The sequence below is a fragment of the Grampus griseus genome (genome assembly GCF_964374135.1).
Source record: "Grampus griseus genome assembly, chromosome: 20".
Lineage (NCBI taxonomy): Eukaryota > Metazoa > Chordata > Mammalia > Artiodactyla > Delphinidae > Grampus > Grampus griseus.
The window spans coordinates 35596497-35617224 of NC_139014.1; positions in this window are offsets into that span (position 1 = coordinate 35596497).

The window sequence follows — 20728 nt, forward strand, 5'->3', positions numbered from 1 at the left end:
ACATAGGGCTTCATAGGGTATCCTGGGAAGGAACTCATCTTTATTTAAGAATAAAATAATGGTGAGTGTTTTACTGTCACTCATTTGGCAAACAATAAGTGAGGCACCCTCCTATACATTATAGGCATTAATATGAATACCAGGTTAGTCAACAAGGAAGGTGTTTGGTCTAAATCTGGTAGAGTTCTTTCAGTGTCATTGGGAGCTTATCCTACATTTCCCTAAGATAAAAATAAAAAGAGAAATAGGAGAGTAATATTTTGGTAGTCCAAATACATAAAATTGTTCTACATGAGTTTTAAGATCTTGTCTGTGGAACAAGATTTTAAATAATGCATGAGAATCATTTTGGTATCTGATAATATGAAGTATTTATAGATAAAATATGGCTATTACTGCTCTTTAGATTTTTACTAATAATTCTCAGTACCACATTTATTCCATCAAATTTTACCAGGTTGAAACCTTGTTGTTATATAAAGTTTGATAATGTTTTTGTTATTGGTTTAAATTTCAGTAATGAAAAATAATTGATTAAAAATTATTCAAAGGGATTGTATTTATTTGATATCTTTTATATACTTTAAAATAGCCATTATTATACCTTTAAAATCTAGACACAATGTCTGACAAAATTCTGTGTGTCTATATGTGAGTGGTTAGTTTGTGAATTTATACAAATGGCATTAAATATATGCAAAAATCAACCCTCTTTTACTTATATATTCAACATCTCATTTATACTGAGAACAATCACATTTTAAGTAAATTCAAGACTCCAGAGTTATTGGTTATTATTAATGACTATGGTCATCATCAGTATTACCACTTTTAATCAGAATTTTACAAACTATGATTAACCAAAATATTTGTCTTGTTGAGTATCAATAGCCTTCTATATCTTGTCGCCAACAACAAAAATAAGTGGGGTAGTGGGAGGGAGGGAGACGCAAGAGTGAAGAGATATGGAAACATATGTATATGTATAACTGATTCACTTTGTTATAAAGCAGAAACTAACACACCATTGTAAAGCAATTATACCCCAATAAAGATTAAAAAAAAGTGGGGTAAAGTCCCAAATGGAACAAGAAGTTTGAAAAATTTCATAATCATGAGATTAAATTTAAAAGCCAAAAAGAATTATGGAAAATTACATTAAATGCCAATAGTTTCACTAGAGATGAACAGTTGAGAAGAAAAATCATCTTTTGAAATATGCTTTTTTTAACTTCATTTGCTCCTTTCTTAAATATTAAATAGTTATTGATTACTGTGAGACAAATATCAAACCCTATTAAATGAGTAGTTAAATATTGATAAATGTAATGAACAGACAGGGGGGCATAGTGATTTGATATTCACTGGGAATAGGTTTAGTGTATACTCATATTATTTTCACCAAAATAACTACAAAGTCTGTTTCTTAGCATCTTTACATTTTATGATGTAAACAACTAACTAGTTTAGGAGGCCAAAAACAAATTAAGTTTCTTCTTCTTCTTCTTCTTTTATTCTTAATTTCTTTACTCAAACCAATTAAGTTTGTTTTGTTTCAAATATTTACATAAGTTTTTAGGTATAAATTGTATTAACTATGAGGGTCTTAATGACCTTAAAGCATTTAGGACATCTGGTTTTATACACAATTGATACAGGTCTTAAGTCTCTTATGAAAATTTCTGGTGTAAAATTGGTTTTTAGAATTAAGAATTTTTCAAATTTTTAGAAAACAAATATAAGGGCATTAACTAACTATTAGGCAATGCCCCTAATATGGCTAAAGTAGCAGTCCACAATCAAAATACATAGCTATTTCTGCCACAAGGAGTGTGAATACTCACACTAATCAAAATAAAGGAAAACAAATGGTCTCATTTTGATTCAGGTCAGGTTTGCAGGAAAATAAATTTTTGCTAATTTAAGGGGAAAACATAATTTTAGGGTATTAAATTCTGTAGATCTATTTAAAAATTTAGTTCAAAACTTTTAACTCACTGTCATATTATTTTTTAAAACAGTATGGGAAAAGGATAATTTTTTTTTTCTCATCCAATTAAATGAATATTCTCTATGACATCTTGATAAGAAGTTGTCTCACTTGCTGAATTATATTCATTAGTCATTCTTAGAAAGAGCTCCCCATCATATAGGAAGCAGAAAGGGGAGTTTGCATTAAAGACACAGAGAACATATCTATAGCTGGCTCTCATGTTATGCCCCTGGGCTCATCAATCTTTTCCTGCTACCCATATCAGCTAGATCCTTGCTATTCCAAGTGTGGTCTCAAGACCAGCAGCATTTGCAGCAACTAGGGTGTTGTTAGAAATGCAGAATCTCAGTTCCCATTCCATATCAATGAAACCTGTATCTACATTTTTAAAAGATTTAAAGGGATTTTAAGAACATTCAAATTGATTAATAATGATCTACCAGGTCATAGAGGAAGAAGGTTTCAGCTGTATCTAAATAGCCTGCCCCTGTTCTTGTCAATGTTTCTGGAATTGCCATTCACTCACTTTGATTAATGTTTGTACTTTAAGGAAATTTTCATACAAATGATAAAAATTTCCTTGGATTAGGATAAAGCCTTAAATCCTTAGCATCCATGTAAGTTTCTGGGTGGATTTCCTGGAATAAAGACTTATGTCTGGAAAGTGCACACAGGGAGAGGGAGTCTACATGACCCATGGCTTGGTCTTGGGGATTGTTATAGAGAATGGAACTACTATAGCCTTTTCTAAGAAAGTACAACTGGGGGGTGGGGAGTGGGGATTGATGTATCTTGTCCTTAGGTGGATAGAATTGGCTAGAACAAATCCATCTAAAAATAAAGCTAGTTTCTCAGAAAGACCTCTGGATCTAAGATTCATGATAATACAGAATTTTATGATTCTGAATCACTAATTCCCTCCTGTTATTTTTTGTTATTGTTAGTTCTTGGGTTTATTCTCCACCTTCCTTTTCCTCCACCAGAGGGACTTTTGATCTTGTCTTTAGGGGCAATCAGGAAAGGAGGAGCTAGTGATACCATATTATGCTTCAGAGTAAGTTTTTGAACAAATAATATCACAAGAAACAAATTGAGAGGTAAACAATTAGAGTCCCAGCTGCCTGCAGCAAGAGAGGTAATACACCTAATAAATAGCCTTAAGGCTTAATGATACATGAACTGATGTGTGGTTACCTGAAACGTACATTTTGGCTCTAAAGAAATTTTTAAGTGTTATTTTTAGAAGATATTTTGTTAGATTGTCTGAAAGTCTTAAAATACATTGTGTTCCAGTTGTTCCATGCAAAGTAGAATGAGTAAGCAAGTAATGATACAGCGATATTGGGGAGGAGAAAGTATCAATAGCTTAACTCAGTAACTCTATGATCAGTTGAAGAAAAACATGAATGAAAGGGATTCAGAGTTTGTTATGATGAATTGTATCTCTCACAATAAGGATTAGTTACAAAACCCTTTGACAATTTGGCGATTCAATTCACCTGAATACTGATAAAGAACAGGTAACATTTCAAAAGTTTAAACAAATTTTGGACTTAAAAGCTGATTGAAAACAAATAATAGATGCTTTTAATGACAGAAAACATTTCTCTGATAGAAAAAGAAGTTTGTATTAAAGAAGAGAAATAAGTCTAACATTTCTCTGCATCTTCCTGAACATACAGGAATCACAGAAATTTCCATATATTTTTTTCTGCACAGAAAGCCCTACAAAAGTCTTTCCCAAAGCAAGAGGAAAAATAAAACAATTTTAATTTGTTTCTTCACAGTTGTGATGAAAATATAACCCAGAATTGCTATTTAAAATTTGTTGTCGTATTAGAGTTTGCTAATATAATTATACTTTTAAAGAATTCAGTTTAACTTAATAACCTAGTTTGTTAATAAATATAGAAATACTGGCAAACCTTGCTATCATATAATTTTTAATTGTCCTGTATAAAGTTGATAAAGCTTTCAATCTTAACATGTTCACATTTGGATAAATATAAATTCATCTTCCATGAGTCTCTGTCAGTGTGAGACATAATGTACAATTTAACTGTAATATTACAATGGGGAAATTTAAGGTAGCTGAAAACTGAAATATTTGGGAAAACTGTTCATCATTCCTGTTTCTCAATGATTGAATCTAATTCACTTTAATTTTTTACTGAGTTCCTCTTCTCTTGAACACTGAGCTATGTAAGTTTTTGGATATAAGATGATGGATCTCAAGGAAGTTTTCACTTGAAAGCATGTGTGAAGTAGGGACAGTAAGAATTAGGCAGCCAAAAGATAATAATAATCAGGCATAGATAAATATATGACTACCAGAACTCTTACTACTAATAACAGTAGTATTCTGAAGACAGCCAGTACTACTATGAATAATAACAACCAATGTTTAGAAGTTTACCTGAACAGACATTGTGCTAGTTATTTTACAGATTAGGACTTTTATTTGTAAAAAGCAAAAATCTTACTTGAATTAGGCTAAACAAAGAATGTATTGACTCATAACTAGTAAACAGAATTAAACCTTGGATAGGGAGATAGGGATAAAATTCTGCAAGACTCTATTCATCTCTCTTAGTTATTAGTTGTGTATTGCTTCCTTTCTCTATGACTGAAAATTGACTTTTCTTCAAGGAGCTGAGAGAAAATATTGCCAGGTTCTTTACATCTTCTCAGTGTTGCCATCAGGTAAAAAGAGATTCCTCATACCTCATTTCCCCAGAAGTAAAAAAATCCTCAGAAAGTCTCCCATGGGTTTTGCTCTAAACCAACGGTTAGGAGAATGCCAGAAATCTTACAATATTAGCCTAGAATGGACTGGGTATCTACCCTCGGCAAAATATGTTCATCTTTGTATCCCATGATGAAACATATTCTATACTCTGGCGGGGGTAGGATAGGAAAAATTACTGTAAAAAATACAACCATACAGTCACAGCTATTGGTAAACAAAGATATCATTTCAATTTATTTCCATTTTTATTTCTGATTTTCATGAGAATCATTGTGAGATAGATAGAATTTTATTTTATAGAGAGGTAATAAAATTTGTTCAGATAATTAGTGAATTGTAGATCTAAGAGCCATACACTGGTTTGTCTACTGGTGTCAACAGTACCACTCAAGCATGGCCTGCCTCATCCAATGCCTCAGGATATTCCTGTACCTCATTTTGTACTAACACTTTGGAAGCAAATATTCACAGTGGTTCCCTGAAAATTTTGGAAGTCTCCCCGGGGCCTGGGATTGGCTGAAAATGCCATCCATGGTGGAGTGGATGCCTGTCACCAGTTCTTGCTTGTCCACATCTGGTTTCTATCCTACCTCCAATTTATAATCTGAGGCCAGCAAGGATGGTGGCAGGCATCCTTTCCCTTTTGGCTGTCCTCTATGCTACTCCTGCTGCTAATACCCAGGATAGCAACTCTAGTCCCTCTGTAGGTTCCATACTTGCATCAATCATTCCTTTAGGGTGGACATGTCTGTCTCTTTTGAGAATTTTCTAGACTTTTGTTTCACAATGCCAAGGGGCTCTTCTGATATTTTCTCCTGCCTCAGATCAAGGTGGTGACTTCATGCTCTCCTAAATCATTCTTGAGCTGTGCCAGACAAAGAAGGGGAATTCCTTGTACAAATGGGACTGTTTCTCTCATTCCACCCATAAGCTTCTAGTTTATCCTACCTGCTGGTGGTAGTGTGTGGAAAGCAGGAGTGTCATCATAGTAAAAGAGATATCCTAGGATTGTTATGAAAACAGCTTAAGATTTTGAGAAAACTTGTTTGGAAGATGTGTTGTTCTATGTTTCCAAAGGGTCAAATATACATCACAAGAAAACAAATTATCTTTCACATTTCCCTGAATAGTCTAAGGCTTGCCTTTGTGGTGATCATCAACAAAGCACAGTAACAACTTTTGAGAATGTCATTTGAAACCAGAATTCATAGGACTCACAAAGGATGATAAAATGTAAAGACCAGTGATGTAATTGATGTGAAACAAATTGTGTCAGGGAACTACTGAGGCAAGATCTATATTAATTTTTATTTTAAATTAAATTTGTTTTATTAAATATAGTTGATTTATAATACTATATTAGTTTCAGGTATACAGTATAGTGATTCAGTATTTTTGCAGCTTATACTCCATTATAAGTTATTACAAAATAATAGCTATAATTTTCTGTGCTATACAATATATCTTTGTTGCTTCTTTACTTTATACATAGTAATTTGTATTTGGTAATTGTATACACCTAATCTGTCCCTTCCCACTTCACTGTTCACTTTGGTAACCACAAGTTTGTTTTCTATATCTGTGAGTCTGTTTCTCTTTTGCATATATATTCATTTGTATTATTTTTTTAATTGCACTGTAAGTGATAAGTTATGGTATTTATCTTCATCTAACATATTTCACTAAGCATAATTTTCTCTAGGTCTATCCACATTGCTGCAATGGCAGAATTTCATTCTTTTTTATGGCTGACTAATATTCCATTGTGTGTGTGTGTGTGTGTGTGTGTGTGTGTGTATAATATATGTTATATACATATAATTGACTTAAGAAGACAATCATCTATTGATGGACACTTGAGTTGTATCCTTGTCTTGGCTATTTGAAATAGTGTTGTTCATAAACTTTGGGATGCAAATATCTTTTTGAATTAGTGTTTTTGTTTTTTCTGGATAAACACCCAGAAGTGGAATTGCTGGATCGTGTGGTAGTTCTTTTTTCAGTTTTTTGAGGAACATTCATACTGTTTTCCATAGTGGCTGCATCAATTTACATTCTTACCAGCAGTGTACATGGGTTCCATTTTCTCCACATCCTCTCCAACATTTGCTATTTGTAGACATTTTTGAAGACAGCCATTAAGACAGTTGTGAGATGATCTCATTTTCTTTTGATAATTAACAATGTTGAGCACATTTTAATGTGACTATTAGCCATCTGTATGTCTACTTTGGAGAAATGTCTATTCAGGTCTTTAGCCATTTTATTGATATTGAGGTGCAAGACCTGTTTATATATTTTGGATTTTAATCCACCTTGACCCACAAGGTAGGTCATATCATCTGCAAATATCTTCTCCCATTCTGTAGGTTGTCTTTTTGTTTTTTTGATAGTTTCCTTTGCTGTGCAAAAGCTTTTAAATTTAGTTAGCCCCCACTGGTTTACTTTTGCTTTTATTTCTTTTGCCTTAGGAGACAGAGCCAAAAACATATTACTATGATATGTGTTGAAAAGTGTCCTACCTATGATCTGTTCTAGGCATTTTATTGTTTCAGATCTTACATTTAGGTCTTTAATCCATTTTAAGTTTATTTTTGCATACTGTGTGAAAGAATATTCTAATTTCATTGTTTGACACATAACTGTCCAGTTTCCCAGCACCACTCATTGAAGATAATTTTTCACCATATTATATTCTTGCCTCTTTTGTGATAAATTAATTGACTTTGAATACCTGGGTTTATTTTTGGGCTCTCTATTCTGTTTCATTGATCTATATGTCTGTTTTATTTCTGCCAACACCATGCTGTTTTGATTACTGTAGCTTTGTAGCATAGTCGGAAGACTGGAAGGATTATACTTCCACCTCCAGTTTTTTCTCATGATTTCTTTAGCAATTCTTGGTCTTCTGTGTCCATATAAATTTTAGGATTATCTGTTCTAGTTCTGTGAAAAATGTTATGGTTATTTTTATAAGGATTGCTTTAAATCTGTAGATTGCTTTCAATATTACTGCCATTTTAATGATATTAATTCTTCCAATCCAACAGCATGAGACATTTTTCCATTTCTTTGAATTATCTTCAATTTTCTTTATCAATGTTTTATAGTTTTCAGCATATAGGTCTTTCATCTCCTTGGTTAAGTTTATTACTAGGTATTTTATATTTTTAATACAATTTTAAATTGGATTTTTTTTACTTTCTCTTTCTGATATTTCATTATTAGTGTAAGGAAACATGAAAAATTTCTGTACTATTATTCTATCAGGCAGAATTAATTTATTAGTTCTAATAATTTTTGTGTGGAAATAGTGAAACATTTTACCTTTTCCCTTCCAATTTGGATAAATTTTATTTATTATTTTGTCTGATTGCTGTTGCTAAGACTTCCAATCCTATGTTGAATGGAAGTGGAGAGAGTGGGCAACCTCTTCTTCCTGAAATTAGCAGGAAGGCTTTCAGCTTTTCACCATTAAGTATTATGCTGACTATAGGTTTGTCATAAATAGTCTTTATTGTGTTGAGATATGTGTCCTCTGTACTCACTTTGGTGAGAGCTTTTATCATGAATACATGCTGAATTTTGTTAAATGTTTTTTCTCCATTTATTGAGATGATCATGTGGCTTCTGTCTTTCCTTTTTTAATATATATAATGAGGTATATTACATTGTTTGATTTGCATATTTTGAACCATTTTTGTAATGCTGGAATGAATCCAATTTGATCTTGGTGTATGATCCTTTTTATGTATTATTGGATTTGATTTGCTAATATTTTGTTGAGGACTTTTGAATCTATATTCACCAAAGATATTGACCTGTAATTTTCTTTTTTTGTAATGTCTTTCTCATTTGCTTTTTTGTTTGTTTGTTTGTTTGTTTGTTTGTTTTTTTCAGGGTGATCATGGCCTCACAGAATGAATTTGGGAGTGTTCCCTCCTCTTTAATTTTTTGGAATAGTTTGAGAAGGATAAGCATAAATTCTTTGTATTTTTGGTAGATTTCTCACCTGAACCTTTCAGGTCCTGGGTTTTTGTTTATAGGGAGTTTTTTTCTACACATTCTGTTTCATTTCTAGTGATCCATCTGTTCAAGTTGTCTGTTTCTTCTTGACTAAGTCTTGGCAGGCTGTATGCTCCTAGAAACTTGTCCATTTCTTCTGTGTTGTCCAATTTGTTGGCATATAACTATTCATAGTATTTTTTATGATTTTTTTTTGTATTTCTGTACTAGTAATTTCCCCTCTTTCACTTCTTATTTTCTTTATTTGGGTCCTGTCTCTTTTCTGAGCCTGGTTAGAGGTTTGTCAATTTTGTTTATCTTTTCAGAAAAACAGTTTTTGGGTTTGTTGATCTTTTATATTGTTTTTGATGTCTATTTTATTTATTTTCTCTCTGATCTTTTACCTCCTTCCTCTGCTGAATTTGGACTTTGTTTGTTCATTTTCTTATTCTTTTAGGTGGAAGGTTAGGTTGTTTGAGATTTTTCTCATTTCTTGAGGAAGGCCTGTTTATAAACTTCCCTGTCAGAACTGCTTTGCTACATCTCATAGATTCTGTAAGGTTGTGTTGTCATTTCTGTTTGTCTTGAAGTATTTTCTGAATTCATCATTGATTTCTTAATTGACCTATTTATTTTAGTAGCAAGTTTTTTATTCTCCACATGTTTGTTCTTTTCCCATTTTTCTTTGTGTAGTTGATTTCTAATTTCATACCCTTATGGTCAGAAGAGATGCTTGAAATAATTTCTATGCTCTTAAATTTGTTGAAGCTTCTTTTTGTGACCTAGTATATAGTCTATCCTAGAGAATATTCTATGTATGCTTGAAAATAATGTGTATTCTGTTTTTTTGGATGTAGTGTCCTGTAGATAGCAGTTAATTTCAACTGGTCTATCACATCAGTTAGGACTTCTTTTGCCTTATTGATTTTCTGCCTAGATTATCTGTCCATTAATGCTAATGGGGTCTTAAAATCTCTTACTATTATTGTAGACCTATCAGTTTGTCCCTTTATGTCTCTTAGTATTTGCTTTATATATTTAGGTGCTCTTATACTGGGTGTGTATATGTTAAAGAGTATAATATTTGCTTCTCATATTAATCACTTTATCACTATATAATGCCCTTCTTTGTCATTCTTCATAGATTTTTTTAAAAAGTTTATTTTGTCTGATATGATTATTACTACCCCTCCCTTCTTGTTGTTACCATTTGCATGAAATATCCTTTTCCATCCCCTCACTTTCAGTCTGTTTGTCTTTCACGCTGAAGTGAGTTTCTTGTAGGCACCATTTTGCAGGTTCTTATTTTTTAATACAATCTGCCACTTTATGTATCTTGATTGGAATATTTAGTCTATTTACATTTAAAATAATTATTGATAAGTATGTACTTACTGTCACTTTAATCCTGGTTTTCCAGTTGTTTTTGTAGTTCTTCATTGATCATTTTTTATTCTTTTTATTTTTTTATTTTTGTGGTTTGATGATTTTCTTTTGCAGTATGCTTGAGTTCCTTTCTTTTTGTTTTTTATGAGCCTATTGAATGTTTTTGCTTTGTGGTTACCATGGAGTTCAAGTATGTTGATCCATAACTATATCTAATTTCTTTAAACTGATAGTCACTCAAGTTCAAGAACACTCTAACAGATCTACCGTTTTATACTGTCTTCTCCCACAGTTTGTTATTTTGTTGTCCTATTTTACATCTTCATGCTTATCATCTTACTATTTATTGTGGTTGTAATAGCTTTTATGTCATCTTTTTAAACTGTTTATTAATCTATGTACTGGTTTATTAAAGTTGTCTTCAATCCTTACTATATATTTGCCTTTCCTATTGTGATTTTTTGTTTTCTATAGATTCTTGCTTCTTTTCTATTTAGAGAAGACCCTTCAATATGTCTCTTAGGGTAGATTTAGTATCACTGAATTCTTTTAGGTTTTGCTTGTCTGAGTAATTTTTATCTCTCCTTCTATCCTAAATAATAATCTTGCTGCGTAAAGTATCTTAGATTGAACACTTTTCCCTTTCAGAACTTTGAATATCTTCATGTCTCCTCCTCTGGCCTGCAGTGTTTCTGTAGAGATATCAGCTGATAGCCTTATGGGCTATCTTGTAACTGACTGTTTTTCTCTTGCTGCCTTTAGAATCCTCTCTTATCTTTAAATTTTTGCCATTTTAATTATGATATGTCTTGGTGTGGGCTTATTTGGATTCATCTTGTGTGGGACTCTCTGTGCTTCTTGTACCTGGATATCTTTTTCCTTTAGGTTTGAGAAAGTTTCCAGCCATAATTTTTTCAAACACATTTTTGATCCCATTTTCTCTCTCTTCTCCTTCTGGAACCCATATTATTCATATGTTGACACATTTTATATTAACCCATAGATCTTGTATGTTGCTTTCATTTTTTTCCCATTATCTTATCTTCCAGATCACTTATGTGTTCTTCTGTATCACTTAGTCTGCTCTTCACTCCTTCTAAGAATGTTTTTTATTTCACTTATTGAATTACCTATTTTTGATTGGATCTTTTTTATATTTTGTGGTTCCTTGTTAAAATGATCCATGTTTTGATCAATTATTTTCCCTAATTCAGTTAACATGTTTATTACCAATGTTTTGAATTCTTTATCTGGTAAATTTTTCTTTTTTTTTTTTATTTTTCAGGGGTTTCCTCTTGCTCTTTCAATTGCACATATTTCCTCTTCTTTTTAATTTTAGTTAGCTTTCTCTATCTCTATGAATTTAGGTGAAATAGTTACCTATTGTTTTCTTGAAGGAATGTTCTTATGTGAGAACATCCCTATGCAGACTGAGTATGCCATATGCATTTGGTGGGGGATTCTGGATTTGATGTGGATGCCAGTCATGTCTTTCCACAGGGTGTGCCGGCAGTTATCACCTATGTAGGGGGTGATGTTGGAGAGGGAGGAGCTTGAGCCTGCACAGAGTGTGAGGCAGGACTTCCTTTCTGTTCACTGACTGTCACCACACTGTCAGGGGCTGGATCTGATCCTTTGTAGTTGGAGTGGAAGCCATGAGGGTTAGGCTTAAACTGGCTCCATTCCCTTAAGTGTTTGTTCTTCCTTCTCCCGGCACTGGGGTCTTTGCCCCAGATGAGAGGAATGCTGAAGCAAGTGAGGTTCATGTACCTATAGAGGTCCAATGCTCTGCTCGTGTAGACATCTACTGCTCCACTCAGATGCAGCCCATGATAACTTCTTTTCCCCAGCAGTGGCTGCCCCAGATCTAGTGGTGCACTCTGGCATGGAGAGAGTAGGGCCAGAGAGTTTGCTCAGCTTGGGCTGCAGTATATAGTGAGGTGGTTGGGGGAAACCCAGCAACTGCACTTCTGTCAGAAGTCTGGACTGCTTTTGGAGTAACACTTGAGTAAGTGACAAGAATGGTCATTACCGCCCCACCTGGGCTCTGGCCCCAGGAACAGGTTACCTCTGTATCCCAAGGGCAAGTTTTTCCCAGCTCCTGGCCACCCTAGATCCAGTGTTATGTTCTTATGTGGAGTGAGTGGGGCTGTGGCATTCACTCAGCTCCAGCTGGTGAGTATAGCAAGGAGGCCACAGGAAACACAGCACCTGCTAGGGCCAACCTTTTTCTGCCCTGCCTGGGGGCAAGCTAGCAATCACTCAGCCCTCAAGAATAGAGTCTAGACTTCTCTAGCCATTTTATCTGTTCCAGTTGTTCTCTAACCAACCAAGGGGGCTTGCTTCCTATGTGTAGGACCCAAGGACTGGGATGCCCAGTCTGTGACTCCATCCACTCACTCCTCAGGGTGGGTGTCTGTGCAATTTCCCTTTTCCTCTGAGTCCCTTCCCTGGTTCACAGGACTTGACCTGATTGCTTTTCTTCCAGTCCTACCCAATTTGGTGTATATCTTTCTTACAATTTTCATTGTACAAGTGTCCTTCTGCCAGCTTCCAGTTAGTTTTCAGTGAGAATTATTCTGTAAATAGATGTATTTTTAATGTGCTCATGGGGGAAGATGAGTTCCATGTCTTCTTACTCCACCATCTTGATCTCTATATTATTTATATATTAGCAAGTTCCAAAGAGCCATTGCATTGTCATAATAACAGTATCACTACCTTTTTCTAGTGGTAGGAGATATGCAATTAGCCAAAAAGAGCACATCTGACAATGAAAAACATGGAGTTGGTTCTTGAACTGGAATAGCAAGATAGGGTGCCTGAACAGTAGGAAGAATATTCACAAACACTAGCGGAAAAATAAATACATAACTACCTTTTCTCTGCCCATGATTCTAAACCTATATTTATGAAAACTATGCCTCACTTTGTTCCATTGGTTTTATAATATTTTTTTAAAGCAAATTGTTTATATAAACAGGAACCCAGTAAAAATTGCCTTGTGGACTTGTGTCAGCCCTGTCTCCAATATAGGAGATTTGAGAACAGACAAATAAAATAGCTATAATACAATGTACTAAGTACTATAGCTCTGTGTTAAGTACTATAGAAAAAGTGCATAAATTGCTATGGGAAATAGGGAACTTTGGTGTGGGGTGGGGCAGAGAAAGTGAAAAAAAGTTATATTTGAATGAATTCTTGAAATATAGTTGATATAAAGATTACTTCTTAAATGGTATATGTTAAAGGATTCTTGATGTTTGGCATGAAAAAGCAAAGCTTGTATCAGAACTTGTAATGCAATTTTTCTCTGAAAAATATTGTCAAGATGTTTATCAGTTTGAAAATAAAAGCAATTGCTGGGGTTAATATGGTTGGAATACCTTAATCCAAAATATATTGTGCATTACAGGCAAAAATTAGTTTGTACTGATGAGCATAATCTCAAAAGAAGAAAGTTCTGAATTTTTAAATATGTCTCTAAATAAGATAAATTAGTTGATCCAAGAAAAGCTTGATTACCACTATTTAACAGAATCTTGGAAGAAATAATTAGTTAAGGGAAACAAAGTATTCTTTTGAGTTTACAAATTGTAAGAGTAAGAGAGAGCTTATTAATGCTCTAATTAATATGGTATAGCATCATTCCTTTATAGTGAAGGCCTAGTGTGGTTAAGAACAAAACTGTTTAGTAGTTAATGAATCTGGGGTGTGGCAGCCTCAGTTTACATCATATAATACATCTCAGTTCTCACACCTAACCAGATGTGTGAATATTGAAAATTACTTATTCACTCAATGCCCCATTAGAAAAATGGGGATAATAGTATCTATCTCATAGAATTGCTATAAGGCTTAAATGGATTAGTGTCTATAAACTGTTTGGATCAGTTTCTGGCACATATAAAGTATAGTAAATATCATTTATTATTCTTAACTCTGAGAACTTTGATTATCTAACAAAGTTTCTGAGTCATAGAACAGCAGAAGCCATTAAAGCTGTCATCAATATAAACCATATCCTTCATGTGTGGCTAAATTCCAAGACTCTTTATCTTCCTACATCTGGGATCCAAATGGGAGATTTGGTGGGCATTAGGGTGAAAGGGCTAAATACAGGTGGGAAATTGTGCCATTACAAACTTTTGCATTTTACCTAAGCTTCCATTATTTTAGAAATTCTCACACCATACACAAAATTAATTCCAGATAGACTGTAATATTTAAATGTAAAAAGTAAGATGATATAGTTTCAAGAAGAAAATATACTAAAACATTTAAATAGAAAAGATTGTAAAATTAAGAAATTAAAAAGGTAAATCATATCGACTAGTCTGAACATTTAACAGTATTCTTCCAATCCATGAACATGGGATATCTTTCCAGTTATCTGTGTCTTCTTTAACTTCCTTCATCAGTGTTTTATGATTTTCAGTATTCAAGTCTTTTATCTCTTTGGTTAAGTTTACTCCTAAACATTTTATTCTTTTTGTTGCTATTGTGAATGTAATTGCTTTCTTCACTTCTTTTTGGATAGATCATTGTATATAGAAACATGAATAATATTTGCATGCTCATTTTGTATCCTGCAACTTTACCAAGTTTATTTATTAGTTCTAATAGTTCTATTGTTGAGTCTTTAGATTTTTCTATACATATGATCATATCATCTGCAAACACAGATAATTTAATTCTTCCTTTCCAATGTGGATGCAGCTTATTTCATTTTCATGTTTAATTTCTCTGGTTAGGACTTCCAGTACTATGTTGAATAGGAGTGGTGAGAATGGACATCCTTGTCCTTTTAAAGAGAAAGCTGTCAGTTTTTCCCCACTGATTGTGATGCTAGCTGTGGGCTTTCTTATATTGCCTTTATTGTGGTGAGGTAAATTCCTTGTATATCTATTTTGTTGAGACTTTTAATCATGAATAGATATGGAAATTTGTCCAATTCTCTTACTGTGTCCATTGAGATAATTATGTAGTTTTAAAAAATTATTTTGTCAGTGTGGTGTATCACATTGATTGTTTTTTTGTATGTTGAAATATTCTTGCATTCCAGGGATTAATTTCACTTTGTCATGGTGTATGCCTCTTTTAATTTGCTGCTGAATTCACTTTTCTAGTATTTTATTGAGGGCTTTGCATCTATGTTCATCAGGAATATTGGCTTGTAGTTTTTTTTTTTTTTTCTTGTAGTTTCTTTGTCTTTTTATGCCATAAAATGTGTTCAGAAGTGTTCCATCTTCTGTTTTTTTTCTTAAAGAATTTTAGAAGTATTGGCATTAATTTTATTGAATGTTTGGTAAAATTTACCCATGGAACCCAATGCCCAATATTACTATAAACATATCAAAAAGGTGCTCAAACCCAAATGATATACCAATACACACCCATCTGAGTAGTTAAAACAAAAATAAATAAAGAAGAGAAACAACTAATGAATAACCAAGTATTGACAAGAATGTGAAACAACTAGATCTACTGGTACCACTATGAAACTGCTGTTGTACACAGATTATAAATTTGTATAACTACTATAGAAAACTGTTTGGTACTATCTTCTAAAAATGAATGTATTCACGAAAAGAGTGTGTAAGAATGTTCACACAGCACCCCCTACAATAGTCAAAAACTAGAAGCAAATATTATTCAATTATATGCTCCTGGAAAATAATCCAGAAACAAGAGCACATGTTATAAAGTTTCATTTTTTTTTAATGGGAGGGGAGGAGACATAAACAATCTATGATGTTTATATTCATAATAATGGATATTTGGAGGGAGAACATTCACCTGGAATAAGCAAGAAAGGAAATTTTCAGGTTTTAGTAGAGGTTTATTACTTGATCTTGGGGTGGTTACAAAACTTTTTTAACTCTGTAAATGTTCATTTGGCTCTACACTTTTGATTTATGTACTTTTTTGTAGCATGTTATATTTCAATAAGAAGTCAATATAAAAGAATTCCTGATGTTAAAAGAGAGCTTTATTCAATGAAAAATTGTAGATTGAATAGAGACAACAGGTAGTTGTTGTCTGTAAATTACTGAATAGAGTTTTGCAAAGGAGGGAGATCACTGCATATTTCAACACAGCTCTGTATTATGGCAGCAGTGGTAAACTCCAGGTGTATAGGAGTTCTTGCTACATAGGGGACTCAGGAAAAGTTCAGAATGAATGAATGCATAGAGGTGAGAAAGTTTTCTGAGAGAAGCAAGTAGTCTTGAATGTCTGATGCATGAGGCACATGGGAAGAAACTGATGAGGGGTTAGGCATTAAGGAACATCTTCGAGTTGTAAAGAATATTATAAAATCAATTTGAAAATTTGACCATGGTTCTGAGATACTAAAAAAAAGCTTTAATCCTTACATAAAACTCATTCATTCATCATTCCAAAAATGACAAACAGACATAATCTTCATTGTTACTGACAAGTTGGAACATAAAAATGTAATGGGTATAAATGAATAAGCTATGATTTTTAATGCAGTAACTTGGATTTTGAGCTAAAAGCCAATATTATCTTTGGAGAAGCATAGCCCAAAAAACATTTTTTTGTGAGAAAATCACACATAAAAGAAATCCAGAATCAACAAATAATCTTGAAGGTCCTGCTATGATGATGAAGTTGTCTATGAAAATTTTTTTTTTGCTTTTTATTTTACTTTATTTTATTCTTTTATTGGAGTAAAATTGCTTTACAATGTTGTGTTAGTTTCTGCTGTACAATAAAGTGTATCGGCTATATGTATGCCTATATCCCCTCCCTCTTGGACCTCCCTCTGAACCCCCATCCCACTCACCTACGTCATCACAGAGCACCAAGCTGATATTCTCAATTAATTCCATAATAATCCTTGGCAAGTTAACTCAATTTTAGACAAACTTTTTGAGACTCAGTTTCTTTTATGAGTACATTGATGCTCACAGAACTATTTGGTAGCAGAGCCAGGAATGAGGTTTCAATGAAGTACTCATTATGCTCTTCCTATTAATGTTTATAGATATAAAATAAATGGTCAATTGTTCATAAAATCCAGCTTCATACAAAGGTGAATTTTTTTCTAAGCAAGGAGTGGGTAACTCTTCTAGCTATGACTCAAAATAGAGAAGCCAAAAGAAATCATCTATAGAAATTTAATTGCATAGCAGTAAATAAATTGCATGGCAAAAAAATCAAAGGCAAAGTAAATAAAATGACAAACTGCAGAAAACATGTGTAGTTTATTTTATTTTATCATTATTTTTATTGAAGTATAATTGATTTACAATATTATATTAGTTTAAAGTATACAGCATGATTTATTATTTTACAGATTATACTCCATTAAAAGTTATTATAAGATAATGGCTATAATTCCATATGCTCTACAATATATCCTTTTTCCTTACCTTTTTATACATAGTAGCTTGTATCTATTAATCCCCTAGACCCCTACCCCTAGTTTACCCTTCTCCCTTTTCCTTTCCCCTTTGGTAACCATTAGTTTGTTTTTGATATATGTGAGTCTGTTGGACATACATTCATTTGTATTATTTTTTAGATTCCATGTATAAGTGATATCATACAGTATTTGTCTTTCTCTGTCTAATCTCACTAAGCATAATATTCTCTAGGTCTATCTATGTTGTTGTAAATGGCAGAATTTCATTCTTTTTATGGTTGAGTAATATTTCTTTGTATATATACATATATCATATCTTCTTTATCCATTTGTTGATGGGCACTTGGGATGAGTCTATACTTTGGCTATTGTAAATAGTGTTGCTATAAATATTAAGGTGTGTGTATCTTTTTGAATTAGGATTTTCATTTTGTAGTTTATTTTATAAATAAATTAATATTTATATTTTAAAGACTTTTAATGATGGTGAAGAAAAATATTGACTAGCTTAGAGAGGATGTGTTAGAAATATGAACCTGAACTCCATAGAAGAAAATGTAAATGGAACTTAAGTATGTTAAAGATGCTAAACCTCACTTATAATAAGAGAGACACAAATTAACTCTAAGTGAGATCGAATTTCTCACTTATGAAATTGGCAAAGTATCACAAGATTGACAATTGATTCTTTTGATAAAGTTCTGAGAAAACAAACTCTCAGATATTATCAGTGGGAATCCAAACTGTCACTACTCTAATGGAGGGGAACTGGCAATATATACAAAAGAACATGGGCAATTTTATGAAAAGGCTATTCAATCAACCAATGATGGTAACAAAATACTAAAAACATGTCCATCAAATATCCATCAAAAGGGAGCCCTATAATTGATATCTAGTCTCATAGCATTGTGGTTGGAAAAGAAGCTTGATATGACTTCAGTTTTCTTAAATTTACCAAGGCTTGATTTGTGACCCAAGATGTGATCTATCCTGGAGAATATTCCATGTGCACTTGAGAAGTAAGTGTATTCTGTTGTTTTTGGATGGAATGTTCTATAAATATCAAATAATTCCAACTAGTCTAATCTGTCATTTAAACCTTGTGTTTCCTTATTTATTTTCTGTTTGGATGATCTGTCCATTCCTGTAAGTGGGCAGTTAAAATCACCTACTATTATTGCATTACTGTCCATTTCCCCTTTTATGCCTGTTAGCATTTGATTTATGTATTGAGGTGCTCCTATCTTGGGTGCATAGATATTTACAATTGTTATATTTTCTTCTTGGATTGTTCCCTTGATCATTATATAGTGTCCCTCCCTGTCCGTTGTGATAGTCTTTATTTTAAAGTCTATTTGTTCTGATATGAGAACTGTTACTCCAGCTTTCTTTTGATTTCCATTTGCATGGGATATATTTTTCCATCCCCTCACTTTCAGTCTGTATGTGTCTGTAGGTCTGAAGTGGGTCTTTTGTGGACAGCATATATATTGTTCTTGTTTGTGTATCCATTTAGCCAGTCTATGTCTTTTGGTGGGGGCATTTAATATATTTATATTTAAGGTAATTATCAATATGTATGTTCCTATTACCATTTTCTTCATTGTTTTGGATTTGTTTAAGTCTTTTCCATCTCTTGTGTTTCCTGCCTAGAGAAGTTCCTTTAGCATTTTTTGTAAAACTGGTTTTTTGGTGCTGAATTATCTTAACTTTTGCTTGTCTGTAAAGCTTTGGATTTCTCTGTCAAATCTGAATGAGATACTTCCTGGGTAAAGTAATCTTGGTTGTAGATTTTTCCCTTTCAACACTTTAAATATATTTTGCCCCTCCCTTCTCATCTGTAGAGTTTCTGCTGAAAGATCAGCTGTTAACCTTTTGGGGATTCCCTTGTATGTTATTTGTTGCTTTTCCCTTGCTGCTTTTAATATTTTTCCTTTGTGTTTAACTTTTTAAATTTGATTAATATTTTTCTCATCATTTTTCCCCTTTGATTTATCCTGTCTGGGACTCTCTGTGCTTCCTGGACTTGATGGAATATTTCCTTTCCCATTTTGGGGAAGTTTTCGACTACAATCTCTTGAAATATTTTCTCATACGCTTTCTTTTTTTTCCTTTTTCTGAGACACCTATAATTCAAATGTTGATGCATTTAATGTTGTCCCAGAGGTCTCTGAGACTGTCTTCTATTCTTTTCATTCTTATGTCTTTATTCTGCTCTGTGGCAGTTATTTTCACCATTCTATTTTCCAGCTCACTTACCTGTTTTTCTGCCCCAGTTATTCTGCTATTGATTCCTTCTAAAGTATTTTTAATTTCAGTTATGGTGTTGTTCATTACTATTTGTTCATTAGTTCTTCAAGTTCCTTGTTAAATGTTTCTTGTATTTTCTCTGTTCTATTTCCAAGGTTTCAGATCATCTTTACCATCATTACTTTGAATTCTTTTTCAGGTAGTTTGCCTATTTCCTCTTCATTTATTTGGTCTTGTCGGTTTTTATCTTGCTCCTTTGCCTGTAAGATACTTCTCTGTCTTCTTATTTTGTCTAATTTACAGTATTTGAGGTCTCCTTTCCCCAGGCTGCAGGGGTGTAGTTCCTTTTGCTTCTGTTCTCTACTCCTGATGATGAGTTTGATCCAGTGGCTTATGTAGGCTTCCAGATGCAAGGGACTGGTGCCTGCATTCTGGTGGGTGGAGCTGAGTCTTTTCCATCTGAGGAGGAGGACCATGTCAGGTGGTGTGTTTTGGGGTGTCTCTGAGCTTAGTATGACTTTAGGTAGTCTGTGTGCTGATAGGTGGGTTTATGTTGCTGTCTTGTTTGTTGTTTGGTGTGAGGCATCCAGCACTGGTAGCTGCTGGCAGTTGGGTGGAACCAGGTCTTGGATTCAGATAGTGGCCTCCACAAGAGCTCTCCATGGTTAACCTTTCCTGAGGCTGGGGATTCTCTAGTGGTACAGCACCCTGGACTCAGTGTTCCCATGCCAGAGCTTCAGGCCTGACTTCTGGTTGAGGGATCAAGACCCCACAATTCATTCAACCTGGCAATAAAGGGGATTAAGATAAAAAAAAAAGAGATTAACAAAACCCCAGACAAATAGTAAAAAGTAAAATCAAACAAACAGAAACAGAAACAAGGAAACACACACATACAATAGAAACAAAAACAGATCCAAATAAATCAAAAAGCAAGAGAACAGGGCTT